General features: G+C 35.7%; 1 protein-coding gene and 1 pseudogene across 2 annotated transcripts in view; one reads left to right on the top strand and one right to left on the bottom strand.

The window, feature by feature from the left end:
• The window catches only part of GLCE (glucuronic acid epimerase), a 94,042-nt gene that overhangs the window by 32,856 nt on the left and 41,308 nt on the right, over nucleotides 1–19,878 (bottom strand). The gene's annotated exons all lie outside the window — the stretch shown is intronic.
• On the top strand, nucleotides 2,669–2,899 carry LOC109444335 (heat shock factor-binding protein 1 pseudogene; annotated as a pseudogene).

The following is a 19,878-nucleotide window of genomic DNA, read 5'->3' as shown; positions in this document are numbered from 1 at the left end:
CTGTGGGCTCACCTCATTTATTTCTCTTCTCTTAAAGACCATTTTCCTGGATTGACTTTTATCCAGGATCTGAAAAACCACAACTAAGAAAGGAGATGTACAGTTGAGAAGTCAATTCTTACCATTAATAAGTCTCACTTAATTATTATGCCATTGTTTTACTGAAACTTAAAAAGCCTTGCATAGTTGTAGCTGACTGCATAGGGTTAATTACTAAACTAGCTCATAAAATCTTCTTCTATAGAGCACATTCTAAATCAATCCTGACTCAGAAGGATACTCTTCTGTGGAAATGTAAACTTTTCTTTGTCTCTTCTAATCCTATAAACTGAACGTGAAAATTTTTGGCTAACTCTCCAAATATCCTTTAAATTTTTTAAATTAAAAATTTTAAATAAACTTTTTATCACAGTATAATATAGTGTACACCATGTTTAATTTTCACAAAGTGAATGCACCTATGTAACCAGTACCCAGATCAAGAAATATACTACAAGAACACAAGGTTGGTTTAACATTCAAAATTCAAATTAACAGAAAAAGAGAAAAATCACATCATCCCAATAGGTTTTATCAAATAGAAGCTTCTTACAAAATTTATCCAGTCTTGATTTTATTAAATGCTTATAGCAAATTATCAGTAGAACAGAGCTGCCTTAACCAGCTACACAAGATCCATTCATGTTATTTCCCCGTTAAAACCCTTCCCCCAAAGGACCAACTCTCCTGACTTCTAACACAATTAATCAGTTTTGCCTGTTTTTAAACTTCATATAACTGGAATCATACAGTGTGTACTCTTTTGTGACTGGCTTTTCCCACCGAACATTATGTTCCTGAGATTCATCTACGTGGTTGTGTTCTGCAGTAGTTTATTTATTTTCATTGCTGTATAGTATTCCATTGTATACAACTACACTGCATTTAGTTATCCAATTTGCTGTTGGTCAACATTTTGGATTGTTTTCAGTTTTTGGCTATGTGAATGTTGCTCTCTGAACACTCTTACACGTGTTTTAGTGAACAAACGTTGCATTTTTGTTGGCTATATACTGAAGAGTAGAATTGTAAGGTCATATGGTGTAAGTTTAACTTTAGTGAAAAAAAGTATTAAAGCAATTTGTATTTTCACCAGCTGTGGAAAATGAGCTGCAAATGCAACACATCCTCACTAACATGTGGTATTGTCTGACTTTAAGTCTAGCCATTCTGTAGGCGAGGCAGTGGTATCTTACCATGAGTTTAATCTGTACTTTGCAGATAACTAATGAGATGCAGGATCATTTAATATGTCTCCTTGCTTTTTAAATATAGTCTGGGAAGTGACCATTTAAGTGTTTTGCTCATTTTTTTATTGGGTTGTCTGTCTTTCTTATCGATGAGCAGGACATTTTTACATATTCTGGCTGAGTTCTTTGTCAGATATACGTAATACAAATTGCAAATATCTTTTTCTCACTCTGTGGCTTGCCTTTTCATTCTTAATGATGTCTTTTAATGATCAGAATTTCTTAATTTTACTGTAGTCCAATTTATCCTTTTTTCCCCTTTTATTGTTAATACTTTACATACTCTTTAAAAATCTTTGCCCAGCTCGTGGTCATGAAAATATTATTTACTCCCAGAAGCTTTATTGTTTTATTTTTCTTATCTATAATTCACTTGTAATTAACTTCTTTATATGGTTTGAGGCTGAGATCAAGATTCGTCTTTTTCCCCACATGGATATCTAACTGACATAGCACAATTTATGGAAAAGAACGTCCTTTCTGCCCCGCACTCCAATGTTATCTTTGATATAAATCAGGTCACTAAATATGTGAGCATCTGTTGGCTCTATTTTGTTTCATTGGCTTGTCTTTTCTCGGCCTTTATTACTGTAGCTTTATAATAAGTCTTGATATCTTGTAGTATAAATCCTCCAGTTTTGTTATTCTTTAAGACTATCTTGGCTAACCTTGGCACTTTTCATTTCCATAATAAGTTAAGAATCAGCTTGCCAATTTCAAAAAACAAACAAATCTTGTGGAATTTTGTTTGAGATTACACTGAATCTGTATGGAAAGAACTGACATTTTTACAACACTGAGTCTTTCAATCCATGAGCTGGCATATTCCTCTATTTATTTGTCTTCTTAATTTCTCTCAATAATGTCTTAAATTGTTCAGTATAGAAGTCTCCTCGTTAAATTACTTTTGGGTATTTGATGTTTTTGATATACTGAAATATCATTTTAAAACTTTCACTTTTTGTTTGTTTTTTGCTGGTATAGAGGCCTAAAATAGATTTTTGTATATAAATCATGTACCTGGCAACCTTGCTAAATTCACCTTTTAATTATATTAGTTTACAGACTCTTTTGAATTTTCTTTGTGACAATCATGTCATCTGTAAAAACCTGCAGTTGTATTCCTCTCATTCTAATCAGCTTCTGCCCTTATTGCACTGTCTGGGCCAGCACTGCCCAATAGAACGTTCTGTGATAATGGAAATGTTCTGTGTTTGTGGTGTATGGTAGCCACTGGGCACACGTGCCTACTGAGTACCTTACATGTGGCGAGAGTGACTGATGATCTCTAATTTTAATTTTAACTAACTGAAATTTAAATGGCCACATGTGGGTTGGTGATGGTCTGAGATTTCACCGCCAAGTTGGGAACTGGGGAGATGGCCGAGACTGACCCCAAGACCTTGCAGGATCTCACCGCAGTGGTGCAGACACTCCTGTACCAAACAGATGCAAGATATGTTTCAGACCATGTCTGACCAGATCATGGGAACTGATGATATGAGCAGTCACATTCATGAGCTGGAGAAATACACTGCAGACCTCACGACACAGGCCAGTGAGAAGAACTTGAAGGTAAAAACAAGATACTTGCCACACACAAGAGTTGACTGAAATCCGGAACACTGTTTTTACAAGCCAAGAGAAGACCAAATACTTTTGCAAATAACTACTATGTGTAGACAGGTTTCGTATTATAAAGTGTGCATTCTTCTTATCACATACTATATAGTTAGTTTATAGAGTGATTCCCAACCTCCCCCCCCAAGTGTTTTTAACGTATGACAACTTCACATCTTGGACCTTGGTCAGTTGTACTGTTAAATATTAAACACTAAAACTTTGATGGTTCCTGCATAAAACTGTCAATTTTTTTAGTGCAAAAAAAAAATAAATTGCCACATGTGGTAAAGGACAGTTCAGGTCTAGGAGCTCCAAGATAATGGCAAATAACAAGTGGTTAAGCAGGCATCCTTGCTTTATTCCTTATCTCAAAATAAATGCTTTCACTATTTCATCACTAAATGTGATGTTTGCTGTAGGTTTTTTGAGGAGAGTGGAATGGGGGGTAGAACTCCCGATCAGATTAAGGAAGGTCTGTTTTGCTCACAGATTGCTAAAGGCACTTAATAAAATCAAGAACGGGTAAATTTTATCAAATACTTCTATTTGCTAGTGTATTGAGATAATGTTATTCTCTCTCTCTTTTTCTGTTAATCTGGTCAGTTAACACACTGACTGACTTCTGAATGTTAAACCAAACTTGCGCTCCTATAATAAAAGCAATTTGCTCATAACATCTGTATCTGTCTGTCTGTCTATCTAGATTTGATTTGCTAATATTTTTAGAATTTGTTTTCCTATATTCACGAATGAAAGGAATTTGTTCACCCATATTCACAAGTGAAATGGATTTAAATTTTTCCTTTCTTATAATGTCCTTACCAGGTGTTGATATTCAAGTTATATAAGTCTCAAAATGGACTGGGAAATATTTTCTCTCTTTTTATTGTCTGAAAAAGTTTTAGTAATATTGATGTCATGTCTTCTGAAAATTCTTGGAAGAATTTATTTGTGAAGCCATCTGGACCTGAAAACTTTTTTGTGGAAAAATTCCCAATTACAGACTCAATTTCATTAATATGGAACTACTCAGATTTTTAATTTTTTGTAAGTTTTAACTAGTTCTGCTTTTCTAGGAATTTGTCTATTTCATCTAAATTTTCAGATCTCAAATCTATTGACATAAACTAATTTTAAAATTCCTATTATCTTAAAAAAAAACATCTGTAGGCTCTAAGATGTTCCTTTTTCATTCCTGAAATTGGAAACGTATGCCTTTTCTTTTTTTTCTTCATGGGGTTTATTACTTTTATTAAATGTACTGATTTTGTTGAATATCTTCTGTTTTTTTCCTTCATTCACGTTGGCCCTAACTTTTATTTTCTGCCTTCTACATTCTTTGTAGAAGAATGCTTCTTGTAGGGCTTATGTTTGACCCCAAAGCCTTTGCTCATAAAAGATTATCCCCCCCTTTTTTTTTTTTTACTGTCAAATAAAAAAATAAGTTGATGATTCCCCTTATTTAGTCATCTAACAGTTCATTCTATTGAATGCTGTGTTTTTAAAAGCTTCCTCTGATACACCTACTCTAGTTATCAGCTCTCTAATGAGAATATAATATTTAAGACTAGTGACTTGTGTTGTTACAGGACTTTACCAATACTGATGTTCTCCCTCCAAAGTGTCTTTTATATAAAAAGGGGTCATCACTAATGATTAATTGGATACCCTCACTGTAAAACACACAAATTAGTCTGGTCAGGATAATCAAGGCCTGGGGCAGTACCTAATATTCCCCACACTCTTAGTGACTTAGCAAAACAAATTTATTTCTTGTTCACACATGGTCCCACGGCCTCAAATTACACTTAAACAATTAATCACTATTGACTTAGTTAGGCAATATTTTTTTGGTGTATTGTTTTTCTTTTTCTACTGACATCTACTCAAGATTATACTAGCTAGCAGGCTTACTCTGGCTGAAGACATGAAATCTATATTAAAAGTCCTGATTTACAGATTAGAAATATACATGAACATGAAGTCCTCATAATGTTTCCATGCAGCCATGTTTTGATTTTTCACTAAGGAGTTGGAATTTATATTAGTATGAACTTTCCTGCTTGGCAATTTAGCATTACTCTGAAGACTCCATTATTTCTATGCTGTTTTGGAATAAACACTATGGACAATGCTACATGTAAGAAGTGACTATCTGGCACCATCCCTACCAGGTCTATCAGGGTGATAGATGGGAATGGGGTTGGGGGCAGGGTGAAAAAGATGAGGTAATAAGAAATACAAATTGGTAGTTAATACAGTATGGGGACTATAACCAACAAAGTTGTAAAAATCATGTAAGGTACCAGATGGGCACTGGACTTATCAGGGTGGTCACTTCATAGACTGTGTCCAATGTGCTATACACCTGAAGCTGAAGTAGAATAATATTGAATGTCAACTGGAACTAAATATATAGGTATATGTAGTCACAGGACGTGGAGTACAACATAGGGAAGACAGTCAATGGAATTGTAACAGCTGCAGAAGATGTCAGAGGGGTAGTAGCTTGGGGGGGTGGGTTATGACTTTATGAGGGGTTTAATGTCTAACTATTACATTGCTTTGTACGCCTGAAACTAAAAAAATACATAAAATTTAAAAAAAAAAGAAGTGACTAACTGGTTATATTATTATTATTATTGCCCCAGATTTTCCTATCTTCTGCATTTGTACATTTATGAGACAGGCAGGGTTTATACAGACCAGGAGGTTTATGAGAGCTTTATAAAAATATTTCATTTGCAATATCTATTTATCTTAATAAATAGAATTCTATCTAGTTTGACACTTCCAACAACAGCAGTGTTTGAAACTTTGCCTAAATCATGTTTATTAGCCACGAAATAGTTTTAAATTGGAACAAAAGTGATATTTGTGTCAAAGACCTGATTCTTTTCCAACTCACCTAATGATAAGCAACTGAGCAATAGAAAATGCCATGATCACAAGAAAGTCTGATCACTATATCTAATAACAAAGAATTGAAATAGGTGTGTGTGTGTGTGTGTGTGTGTGTGTGTGTATGTGTGTGTTTAGGAGGGTGAGTTTTGATCAATTTAGGGCTTCAGTCTGACAAAAAATTCTGAAATTTCACATATATGACATTAGGAAGCTATATAGCAAAGTAGGTAAGGATGTAGGCTTCTAAGTGTGCTTTTTGAGTGTGAATCCTGGCTCTATCACTTAGTAAGTCTGTGTCTTTTAAGACAGTTTTTAAACTTGTTTACATTTCAGTTTCCTCGTAAACCTATGGGCTTCAAGAATAACTACTTCATAGGGTAGGAGTAAATGAGTTAATGTATGTAAAGTGTCTAGATCAATGCCAGGCACACAGAAAGTATTTAATAAATGTCAGGAAATATCACCACCACCACCACCACCATCATATTGTTTTAAAAATGAGAGAAATAATTTTTAATAATTAAAAATGTAAGCCAAAGTTCAAAATTTTTCATTTAAATATGCCTTACAGAAAGTTGTATGCACTTCCAACCTAATGTCTATCCACGTTTGAAAACCTTTACTACTACACAAAACAATTACTCCTTATACATGATGACCTAATCAACAAGTGTTTAATGAACACCTACTAGGCACTAGCATGTAAAAATAAAAGGCATAGGGGCCGGCCCGGTGGCTCAGGCGGTTAGAGCTCTGTGCTCCTAACTCTGAAGGCTGCCGGTTCGATTCCCACACGGGCTAGCGGGCTCCCAACCACAAGGTTGCCAGTTCAATTCCTCGACTCCCGCAAGGGATGGTGGGCAGCGCCCCCTGCAACTAAAATTGAACACGGCACCTTGAGCTGAGCTGCCGCTGAGCTCCCGGATGGCTCAGTTGGTTGGAGTATGTCCTCTCAACCACAAGGTTGCCGGTTGGACTCCCGCGAGGGATGGTGGGCTGCGCCCCCTGCAACTAGCAATGGCAACTGGACCTGGAGCTGAGCTGCGCCCTCCACAACTAAGACTGAAAGAACAACAACTTGAAGCTGAACAGAACCCTCCACAACTAAGATTGAAAGGACAACAACTTGACTTGGAGAAAAGTCCTGAAAGTGCACACTGTTCCCCAATAAAGTCCTGTTCCCCTTCCCCAATAAAATCTTTAAAAAAATAAATAAATAAATAAAAGGCATAACAACTGCCTCTCAAAACCTTATAATCATTAACAAACCAATTATGTAGAATTAAAACCATATATGATTAAATGCTGATCTCTGTGGAAAAGAACATATTCTGACTATGACAACAGGGAATCCCACGAGAGTTGATGCGAGAATGCCTAGCATATTGCAGGCATTCCCAGAACTAAGGGCTAACTCTGCATCACACCAAGCCAAGAGAAGACCTAATAATCTGACCCTTCCTTACCTCCCACCTGCAAAAAGAGGGGGGAAAAAAGCTTTAAAAATATTTGGCTAATGTTACAGTCTCTTATTCCTAATGGCAAAAATCATACTTTTTTACATGTACTGTATTACTACAGGTATATACACTACTATACACACTTAAATTCACCAACATACTTTTGTTGAGCTGCCCATTGTAAAAACAAACAAAACAAAAATCCCTATTCATTAAGAACCAGAAAAGAACAGTAGACCAATTATAATTTTTTATGCTAGGTTTAGTACATAACTTCTGGCATAAGAATCATAGAGTCGGGAATAATCTTAGAAACCGTAGTCCAACTACTTTATTTACAGACAAAAAAATAAAAATTAAGATCTAGGGAAGTTTAATGACTTTCCCAAAGTCACAGAATTGGCATGGGCTGCACCAACGTTAGAATTCAATTCTATGATTTCTAAGGCTGTGCTTTCCATGACAACTTACTGCCCTTATTGATCTCCCCGCAACACCAAAACAAATAAATAAGAAAATAGAGACTCAGGTAATGCTTTTATATCATCCTAGTTAGTACTGCAATATACTTTGCCTTGGAATGTGACAAAAGGAAATACTGAATTCTGGACGTTTTCCTTACCGAATGTCAACATTCAGCACTTTTTAAATAAAAAGTCTATAGTTCGACTGCTTATATATACTGAAACAATTTCCCATATGATTTTATCACACTTGAAATAGTTTCTATATTTAGTCATTTGAGAATTTTAATATGCTAGAAATAAAAACTAAATAACTAATGACTGGCCTATAGATAAATTAAGTGTACAATAAGATCACTACCATAACAAAAATATTAAGAAAAACTCTTACAACTGACAATTCTACATATAGTTGTTAATTTTGACAGTATAACATTATTACAGATAAAGATGGTTTAATCACTGTGTAAATGGAATTTATTGATCTACCGTAAAATGAGTTTATTGATAAAACAGTTTAAAGCATTACTTGAAGTTATATGAGTTTCTTTTGCAAATGTTATACCAACAATTATTTTTAAGAGTTTAATTAGGCCATTAAAAAGTTTCTGCAAATGTGCCCAATTTTTTTATATTTTTACTGCTAACAGCAATGTAGATGTGTATTATTTCTGAGAATAGATGATTTTTATTTTCAAGAAAGCTATTAGTTATCATTAATATCATTAGAGAACCATTTCTGAGCTATCAGTTGGAGACTCAGTCATATAATTAGCATTAATGAGCACTATGTTAGGGGTTCCCTCATAGAACATGTAGAAAAACAGCTTTTCCAAAAATGAAGCCCCTTATGAGAGAAGAAAACACTACATAAGGTAGAGATAATCTCAGTCTTATCTAATTATTAGTTTCCCTCCCAGAGGCTTAAAAGTTTAGAGAGATTTTCTAATAATTTTCAGACTTTTCTAATTTTAGGAGAAGCAGTGTAGTACAGTAGATGAGAGTATGGACTTTTAGGTAAGAAAACGAAGTTTCATACCCTACTTTGCCACTATGAGGTGTGTGACCTTGGATAAAGTCTCTTTATTTGTAAAGTGTAGGTGATCACGCGCACCATGTAAGCTCATGGTGAGGATTTCACTTAAACAACATGCAAAACAAAGTCCCTGACTTGAAGTCATCCAAAAACCAGCTGCTGAAAAGAAGTTCAACTCCACCCTTCCTCAATTCTCCATTTCAGAAATGCTGATTTCAACATTGTAAGGTAAAATTGATACCGTCAACCGTCACACCAGCACAACTGTTTGTAGCTGCCACTTTATTAGTCTCGGGCTCTAAAGAATATTCAACCTAAGTCACAAACTTCACCTTGAGTCTTCTGTAAATAAGGAAGTAGGCTGCCATCAAGACCTTAACAAACAAAAACCCACACTTTCCTTTCTTTTCCTGCTGTTCAGGAAAGGGAAGAAGGAAATAAAATATATATTTATAGGATAAAAATATATAGTACTTTTTATCCCTTTCACAAGGCTAGGAAAACAATGTCATATCTTATTTACAAAGAGAGCCTGAGAAAGGAGGACAATGTAAGTTATGTACAGTGACCACAGCAGCCACTACAGAACAGTTTGCACTTTCCAATTTAAAACTTGGTGGCTTAAATTCAAAGACTGTCATCATAATAACTACAACAAACCTGGGTTTAGCCACCAGAAATATCAGTGATGTAACCACATTATCAAATAAGATGTTTATAGAGTTCTAAAGGAGATAAGAAAGTCATCTTTCCATTTATAATGGCTTCTAATAATATTATGTTCAGAATGTGAATATGTAAAGCACTGTTTTGGCTTTCTCCTACTGAAATAGGGGATAACGCATCTAGTTAACTAGAATCTGTATCAATGGAATCAATCATAATTACCCAAATGACATGACAGGAATGCTATCCTTTAAGGCATATAGTATTTTCCCCATTTAAGCATATATTTTATGTAATATATTAAGTTCTTAAAAGGACTTTATACAGTAAAAAGAAAAATCTATTTAAATAACATGGCATCCCTGCACATACTGTAGATCAAGTGTAGGTCTTTACAGAACAGAAATAGTAAATACTAAGCTCAAATATGCTAAGAATCACTCACTAAAACTTGATGTCTTTATTCCATTCTGATGAAAGCTAAATACAAACTGAGAATTCAATTAGTCATTGAATTACAGGTGTTTTTTTTTTTAGCAGTGGTCTTTAAAATGCAAGAAAATAGGTGATGAATATTCCACACATTTTTATTAATTCAGCCCGATGAAGCAACATTCAAGTATTTTTAACCTGTCAATTTAAATGTTTGTGTAAAGTGGCCTAAATATAAAAACATTCATTTCTAATCTCTTTCACCTAACATTAACTGATTAGTTATAAGAACATACAAAAGGTTACATATGTTGACAGACATCGCAGGAAATTATCAGGTTTTCTTTGTTCATTTGATTGTCAAAGGGGAAAAGATCTTGCCTAAGACCCCAAAATTTCTTTTTCTAAGGTAACACTTGTCAATCCAAATTCAACCTTTTCCACTGGCAGAATTTATTACATTTTACCTTGTCTTGCATGTCTTTTCAGTCAGAGAGATGTAATAATCTATGAATAAATTCTTACAAAACCATCTAGCTTTGGACAACAATGAAATTATCATTCAAACATCCAGCTATATAAAAAACGACATAGTCTTTCTATTGCAATAAGCACAGAAAACCAAAACTCATACATGGAAATGTCTATTTTCATTATAAAATATAGCCAAACATTCAAAGATGATGGCAACTAGTTCAATCAAAATATAGTGGGAAAGACTCTACCCACCTGGTTTATCATAAAAGGAGAAAAGCAAGAGCAATAGAAGGGACTAGCTGCCCCTTCACAGACACATGGATGGCATATCAACACCATTAGTCATTGGGGAAATACAAATGAAAACCACAAGATAACACGTATCAGAACAGCTAAAAGACAAAAACAAACTGGCAATACCCAGGTGCCAACGAGGATGCACAGCAACAGGAACTCATTCTCTGGTGGTCGGGATGCAAAACTGTAGTCACTTGGAAAAGGTTTGGCAGTTTCTTATAAAGTTAAATATACACTTACAATAAGGTCCACAATCCCACTCCTACATATTTACCCAAATGAAACAAAAACAAAAGGCAACTTTATGTAAATATTTGTAGTAGCTTATTCACAATTGCCCAAAGCTGGAAACAATCCAGATGTCCCCCAACAGGTGAAAACATAAACCAAATGTGGTAATACAATGGAATGTTATTAGGCAATAAAAAAGAACAAACTAATGATTTATGCAACAGATGGATGAATATTAAATGCATTTTATCAAGTGAAAGAAGCTAGTCCTAAGAGGCTACATATTATAGGATTCCATTTATACGAAATTCTGGAAATGGCTAACTAAAGGTATGGAAAACAAAACAGTGGTTGCCAGGGCTTGCGGTGGGAAGAGGGGTTGATGACAAAGGGGCAACTCAAGGGAATTTGGGGGGAGATGAAACTGTTGTTGGTAAATGCATGGCTATGCATTTCTTAAAACCCATACAACTGTGCAACACACAAAGTGAACTTTGCAGGATACAAATGAAATAAAACCACATAAACCAGGGTGTCAGGGAAACCAAAGATGGAATGCAAACTGTGACAAATGCCTCTAACTGTATTACAAATGAGTGACATAACAGAGTGAAGGAGATATGGAAGAAAAGAACTGACTTTACTGACTTTGGAAAAGAGCATTTTGCTGGATACTGTGAGAATAAAATTTAAAAAGAACTATGCCAAACAGAAAGGTTCTCACAGGGGTATGGGTTAGCAGTTCTAAAACTACTACACATGTATAGCAAATATGTAAATGTAGTTACAAATAAGCAAAAGGGGAATGTTAGAATAATCCCTATGGTGCTAGACTGGATTTGGAGTTATCAGTATGAACTAATTTGTTTTATGCATATACAGATAGACAATACATACAGAAATAAACACTGATGTATGTATGTGTGTGTATATATTTATGTGTGTGTGTATATGTAATATATACACATCATACATACATACATTTCCTAACTCTGACCACGGAAAGACCTAGAAGCAGTAATATTTCAGTAGCAATGAGCACATCTAGCACCCAGAAGTTGGCTTCTAAATATTATTCTCCAATAAGATGGACCTTGGAGAAGTAGGTGATTCCAGGCCTGGGGCAGGGAACATACAAGATGAGGCTGTAGCATCTTGTAGAACCAGAAAGTAAGAAATTGCTTAAACACACACACACACACACACACACACACTCACACACACACACACACACACACACACACACACACACCCCATGTTGAAAAGACACAGAAGCAAATTTCAAAGAGTTCCCAGTGGCCAAAGGTGGAACAATTTGAGCAACAAAATAAATGATAATAGCACTGATTCTAATCTAGAGAACAAAATAAGTATCCATGAGTGTGCGCTGACATAAAAAATGATTAAATAAAATAAATGTGGGGAGGGACACCTCTTTCTTACAAATTATAATAAATGAAGAAGAAAGGAGTGGAAGAGAAAATCACCCTTAGAAAATCAGAGTAATAATTGCTGCAGACAAGACCTACCAATTAATGCTAAAATGAATGCCCAAAACTTTAAGGAGAAACAGAATATTTGTGTAATCTCAAAGTATTTTCCCCCAACTATTTATTAATCAGGGGAAAAACAGTAACTTTACAGTGAAGAAATCTGGTAGAAATCACCAAAATCAAGTGATCACTAATAACATCACAGTAATGAGACATAGTGACATCATGTAACCCCTGATATCATGCACTGAGAAGGATACATCACCTCTCTGGTTTTCGTTCCCGAAATCTGTAAATTCAATCTAACTACGAGAAAAATCAGAGAAAACCAAATTGAATGACAATCTACAAAATACCTGACCTGTAGCCTTCCCAAGTGCAAAAGCAATGAAAGGAAAGACTGAGGAAATGTCAGAGACTGGAGGAGACAAAGGAAATATGATGAATAAATATAATGTGGGATCCGGGAAAAAGGACATTAGTGGAAAAATTGGTGAAATCTTATTCAAGTCTGTAGTTTAGTCGTCACTGTTGATTCTTTAGCTCTGATCACTGCATCACGGTTACTTAAAATATTAACATTAGGGGAAACCGATCTTTAAAACTTAGTTATGTCTAAAATTATTCCAAAATAAAATGTTATTTTTTAAAAAGGAAGCTTCAAAAAACTCCAGCCTTCATCCCTCACTTTCAAATGTGTGTATACCTTTCTTGATAGCAAATTTTGTGAATAAAATTGTTTTTTCTCTAAAAAAAAATTATTTGGCAGAAAATAAAATGTGTATAAAGAAAAGCTCTAAGAACTACATTACTTAAGGCTTTTTTGTGTTTTTTTATTTTTAAAAAGAAAATCCCATATTGTTCAATTAAAGAAAGATGTTTATATATTATCTCCTGTGAGGACAAACCCCGGAGGGTCATTTCCAAACTAGTTTTTTTCCTGCCCCTAAAGGCTATACAATGACATTGATCAGCGTCTACAAAATTAAAAAGTTGACTGCTGGAGTGAATGTTTGTGTCACCCCAAAATTCATGTTGAAATCCTAACCCCCAATGTCATGGTATTGAAGGCAGGGCCTCAGGGAGGTGATTAGGGCTCTGCCCTCATGAATGGAATTAGTGCCCTTTTAGTAGAGGCTCCAGAGAGCTCCCCACCTCTTCCGCCACGCGAGGACAGAGAGAAAAGACAGTCATTTATGAACCACAAAGCTGATCCTTACTAGACACCATATCTGCCAGCACCTTGATCTTGAACTTCCCAGCAGCCTCCAGAACTGTGAGAAGTAAATTTCCACTGTTTATAAGCCACCCAGTTATCTTATTTTGTTAGAGCAGCCTGAATGGACTAAGATATTGACATTCTTTTTAGTCTGAATGCCATCAAAGATATGAACAGAAAAAATTCCAAAACAAGTCTACCTAAGTCCTTTCTTATTCAGCCATATATGCTCTAAAAGACAAGTAGCATTATTTAATTTAAAGAAGAAATTCTGCCCTTTTAAACACACATATCTAATTTTAATGATACTGTCAAACTGGCAATGACTCAGTATTTAATTTTTAAAATAGTTTATGTTGGCCTAGAAAAATCTAACAAGTTTGTATGGAAAATTATATGGAAGGAAATTATCAAAGTGTGAACTTTTCTGTAAGTTTATCTCTCTTTCTTTTACTTTTAAATACAATATTGAAATATAAATCAGGGAAGATTTTTAAAAAGGTATCTTAAGATACGATTTTGATAGAGACAAAAAGCTTTAGCACTATCTTCTTATATTATCCATCATTTAAAAGAGAATTCGTATTCATAAGTCACAGTCTATGAATCAGACAGATACTTTACAAACACAATGCAGTTTAGACCACAGCTAAACATACATAGTACTAAGGTGGCCTCATTCACATATTTAAGTTATCAAGATTCCTATCAATTCTTTTCAGTTTTTTAATTAGTTTCAGGTGCACAATACAATGCAATAGCCAGACATTTCACCCCCCACAAAGTGACCACTCCCCTCCCCCAATCTACTGCCCCCCTGAAATCGTACATATCTATTACAATTCCATTGACTCTATTCCCTATGCTGAACTCCATACCCCGTGACTATGTATATATTAAATTATAGTTGGCATACAATGTTATTCAGCTTCAGGTGTACAGAGCCAACAGACATGAAAAAATGCTCAACCTCACTAATCATTAGAGAAATGCAAATAAAAACCACAATGAGATACCATCTCACTCCGGTCAGAATGGCTGTCATCAATAAATCAACAAACAAGTGCTGGCGAGGCTGTGGAAAAAAGGGAAACCTGGTGCACTGTTGCTGGGATTGCGCACTGGTACAGCCACTATGGAAATCGGTCTGGAGGTATCTCAAAAAACTGGAAATGGAACTACCTTATGACCCAGCAATTCCACTGTTAGGTATCTATCCAGAGAAATCCAAGATGCTAATTCAAAAAAATATATGCACCCCTATGTTTATTGCAGCGCTATACACAACAGCCAAGGTGTGGAAACACCCGAATGCCCATCGGTAGATGACTGGATTAAGAAACTGTGGTACATTTATACAATGGATTATTACTCGGCTATAAAAAAGAATGAAATCCTATCAATTTTTTCTGCAGCTTAATTTTATCCTCCTTAATTCAAATGTATAAGCATTCTAATTCTAAATCTATACTGAATTAAATATAAAATGTATAAAATGAAGCAGACATTCTCACAGATAAATTCCCACATTTCTCCCTTTAAAAAGTAAATTTTACAAAGTTTTCAATTGCATTTATAAGAACACAAGCAAAGATACCTCACAGAAATCTATTAAAATTCCAAATATATCTGATTATGCATGACATAAAAGACGCTGTTTTTCAAATCAAATAGTTCTTAAGAGATGAAGATTTCAGAAACTTATTTTGTTAAAATTACCTAGAAACTAGCAAAAAAACATTCTTTTAAAGATTTTGGTTTCTAAAACAAATTCAAAACAAAAGAGAAATTCTTTTATTTGATATTGCTTGGAAATTCTAATTTATATGTCATGTTTAAAAAAATATGTGTTTTTTTTTCAGTCAAGACATTCCTGAGAAGCCTAGCAAACATTTTATAAATTCTCTCGGCTCAAGTTTTAATTTCTCCTTCTGGCTTATGCTTTCTAAATCCTCAGGTATAAATGATTCAGTATAAACTTCAGAGAGAAACATAATTCAAACTTTAACCACTAAACATAGTTTCATATCAGGAGGTTTTCATTTAAAACTTCTTATACTCTAAACCACTGTTACTAGGATAGATATTAAAAACACATAATCATTTTTCTCAAAATATTACATTTCTGTTTAAATTTACCAAGAAAGACAAAATATAATTAAATACATTAGTGTGAATATTTTTTAGAGCAGAACAAGCTTCATCTTTATTATATAAACTTTTATTTTTGAAAATTTAGGCAAAATAAAGACCCCCTACTTAGAAATAAACATATGGCATTTAGCTGCTCATAACACTGTTTTATTTTAGAAATCAGTTATTTCAGAAAATTAATACCTCTTCCTAAGAACTAATACAGACGCTTCACTTCAAGAAGTTAGGCCTGGGGTTGGAGCACACATACTCATATGCATATTCAAATCTCTAATTAGTTTCATACACGACAACACTTACTGACAACTAAAATTGGTTAGCTATGACTTCACATAGTATAATTACACAGCATAGTAAGACACCCTGATTTAATCTTCTAGGCTAAGGGTCAGCAAAATTTTCTTAAAGGGCCAGATTTTAGGCTGGCAGGCCATCGAGACACTGTTACAACTAATAAACTGCCACTGGTTGTTTAATAAACTGCCACATGTTGGTTAAGGCAGCCATAGCCAACATGTAATGAATGGGTGGCCTATGTTCCAATAAGGCTTCATTTACCAACACAGGTGCTTGCCAACTCCCACACTAGGCAAACACACCTGATTATCAAAATGCAACACCTTCGGTAAACATAATTACATGTTCTCCTCATACCTGGAAGTTGTTATATGGAACATTAGCTATCATATCATAAAGGAACCATGAAAATATTTTCTGAGGTCAGACTCTCAGGTAGACTGAAAAGTTAAAATGTGTTAATAAAGCACACATTAAAATATAAGTTTGAAACTGTAAAGGGTATGATTACATTTTTATTAAACAAATGAAAGAATCTAAACTCTAGTACATGTCTGGTTTCAAACTCAACATATATTTGATCAAAACTTTAGTTTCCTGTCAAATTCCTGGAGAAACAAAATGAAAAGCCTGTAAGTCAGGCTCCAGCACTGGATAAAATGGGGTAATCACACTCCAACTGGTCTCTCTGAGTGAATGTAGCTGCAAGATCTGGACAGACTACACGAAATAGCTACTTGAGGACTAAGAAGTAAACAGTAGCAAGCAGATTGGGCCAGAAGACCAGAATTTGAAGAACCACCGAAAGAGCATTTTGTTTCCCACTGGTATCCTCCAGCCTGAATTTCACGCAGCCCCAAACCCAGAAGTAGCACAGAGAAAGCTTCAGGAGAAGCCGTCTAGTGCTGGCTCTAGGAGAGGGAAAGGGATCCTCTAACACAAGAAAGTGTCAAATCTGATAAAATATGTATAGGATCTACTATAGGCTAAAAACTACAAAATGCTGATGAAATAAGTCAAAGAAGACCTAAGTGCATAGAAAGGCATACTGTGTTCACAGACTGCAAAACCCAAAACAGTAAAGATGTCAATTCTCTCTCAAACTGGTCTTTAGATCCAATCAAAATCCCAGGATCCTTTGCAGTTAGTCAAGCTGATTCTAAAATTAATATGGAAAGGCAGAAGAACTAAAGTAGCCCAAACTATTAAAAACAAATTTTAAAAAAAGGAGAAAGTTGGAGGAATAACTCTATTCAATTTTAAGACTTTAAGCAATACTCATAGTTATCACAACAGTGGGATACTGGCGAAGGGACAGACACACAGATCAATGGGACAGAACAGCGTGTCCACAAACAGCTCTACTCAACACGGCCAACTGGTTTTTGACAAAGGTGCAAAGATAATACAATGAGAAAAGAATAGTCTTTCCGACAAACAATGTTGGAACCACTGAGCATCCAATGCAAAGAAAAAAAATGAACTTTGACCTAAACCTCTCGCTTTATATAAAAATTAACTCAAAATGGATCATAAACCTAAATGTGAAATATAAAGCTTTACCAAAAAGAGGGGACAAAATCTTTCTCCTACGGTTAGGCAAAGAGGTCTTAAATATGACACCAAAATATAACCCACTAAGCAAAAAGTGATAAATTGGACTTTATCAAAATTAAAAACTCTTGCTCTGGGAAGATAGCTAAGATAATGTAAAGACAAGCTACAAACAGGGAGATAATATTTGCATATTACATGGCCAACAAAAGATTTGTATCCAAAACATACCTATAAAGAACTCTCAAAACTCAACAATAAGAAAACAACAATTTGTAGGTGAACAAAAGCACACCGATCAGAAAGGCTAAAATCCAAAAAACTTGTGCTGCCAAAGACGTAGGGCAATGGAACTCTTAATTCATTGCTGGTGGGAATGAAAAATGGCACAGCCACTTTGAAAAACAGGGTGGCAGTTTCTTATAAAGTTAAACCTATACTTATTCTACAATCCAGCAACAGAACTCCTAGATACTCAAGTGAATTGAAAACTTATATTCACACAAAAAATCTGTACACAATTGTTTAACAGAAGCTTTATTTATAATCACCAAAAACTGGAAGAAACCAAGCTGTCCTTCAACAGGTTGTTAAAAAAATGATTAAAGAAAACAATTTAGCTGATAAAAACTTTACTTAACACTTCAAGAAGTGGACAGTTTCCACTTGGGGATCTGCAAAACAGGGCAGAAGGCAGGAATTTTTTTTTTATAAGATGAAGAATAAAGAACAAGGAAGAGAAAAAGAGAAAGTATCTGATTGGCTGGGGCCGCATAGTCAACCGAGTTTGGGGTGAGGCCCGGAGTTGTGGGCTTGGCCCTCGGGGACTGGCTGATGAGAAAAATGTGTTTCTGGTAAGTGGACCATTTACAGGGACATGATACATAAGGTTTGGTTTGCTGACATGGCACCTGGGGGTAGAAGTGGCTCCATACTGGGCCTAGGAAGTTATTTCAACAAGGTGAATAGATAAACTGACTGCAGTACCCCCTTACAACAGACTACTCTGCAGGAATGAACTACTTAATTCAGTTCATGTGGCCACGTGGATAATCTTAAATGCATTTTGCTAAGTCTTGAAAGAAGTCAGATCCAAAAAGTTACATATTGTATGACGGCATTCATATGATACACAGGAAAAGGCAAAACTATAGGAAGAGATGAGTGGCTGTCAGGGATGGGAGGAGAGGGAAACAGATGACAACAGAGCAGAGGCACAGGCGCAATATTGTGATTTACAAGAAATATATACATTTGGTCATTCAAATGACCGAAATACATTTCTCACGTGTGTTTCGTGTTCATCCGTGGTTCCTGGCTCCCAGCTCCCAAACCCCTGGAATTTACTGACTGATAAGAGCAATGAGTGCATTCTTTGTTGTAATCTTTGGTCTCTTGCCCTCAGTTCTTGTACATAATTCAGAGCCATAAAGGGGAACAGGTGTATTATTATTCATAACAAGCCCCTTTCCACCACACTGGGTTTAATAAAGTGACTTTTGGAAAGCACCTAAGGATGGAGGCTGGTTGCCAGGACAATCAACCATGTGATTACAGGGTTGGCACTTTCAGTTCCACACCCCTCACTTCCAGGGAGGGGAGAGGCTGGAGGTTGAGTCAATCACCAATGGTCAATGACTGAATCACTCGTGCCTACATTGCAACCCAATAAGAGGGGATTCCAAGAGCTCCCAGGTTGGTAAACACGTGAAAATTTGGGAGAGTGGCAGGCTTGGCAAGGGCATGGACGCTCCACATCCCTTTCCCCTATACCTTGCTCTAGGCATCTCTCCCATCTGGCTGTTCTTGGGTTATATCTTTCTATAAACCAGTAATCTAGTAAGTCAAATGTCTCTGAGTTCTGTGAGCTGATCTAGCAAATTTATCAAACCCAAGCAGAGGCGGGCACTGGGATCTCCACTCTGCAGCTGGTGGGTCAGAGGCCCAGGTGAGAACCTGGGCTCGGGGTTGGCACTGAAGCAGGAGGGCGAGGCGAGAGCAGTCCTACAGGACTGAGCCCTTAAGCTGAGGGATGATGTCATCTCTGGATAGATAGTGCCGGAAATGAGTTGAACTGTAGGACCCAGCTTATGTCTGAGAATTGCTTGTTGGTGTGGGAAACCCACCCCTCTCCAACACCTACACTATAATCGGGTCCAGAATCTTTAACAGGAGTATTTTTAGAGTGAGGAAATTGTACGGAACAGGGGTAGTGGACAGTGACCCTGTGCATTTGTCAAAACCCGTACAGAACTGTACATCACACAGAGTGAACTTTTTAG

The sequence above is a fragment of the Rhinolophus sinicus genome, chromosome 3 (genome assembly GCF_057876585.1).
Source record: "Rhinolophus sinicus isolate RSI-liver-muscle chromosome 3, RSI-T2T, whole genome shotgun sequence".
NCBI lineage: Eukaryota > Metazoa > Chordata > Mammalia > Chiroptera > Rhinolophidae > Rhinolophus > Rhinolophus sinicus.
This window is presented reverse-complemented; position numbering and strand designations above follow the sequence as displayed.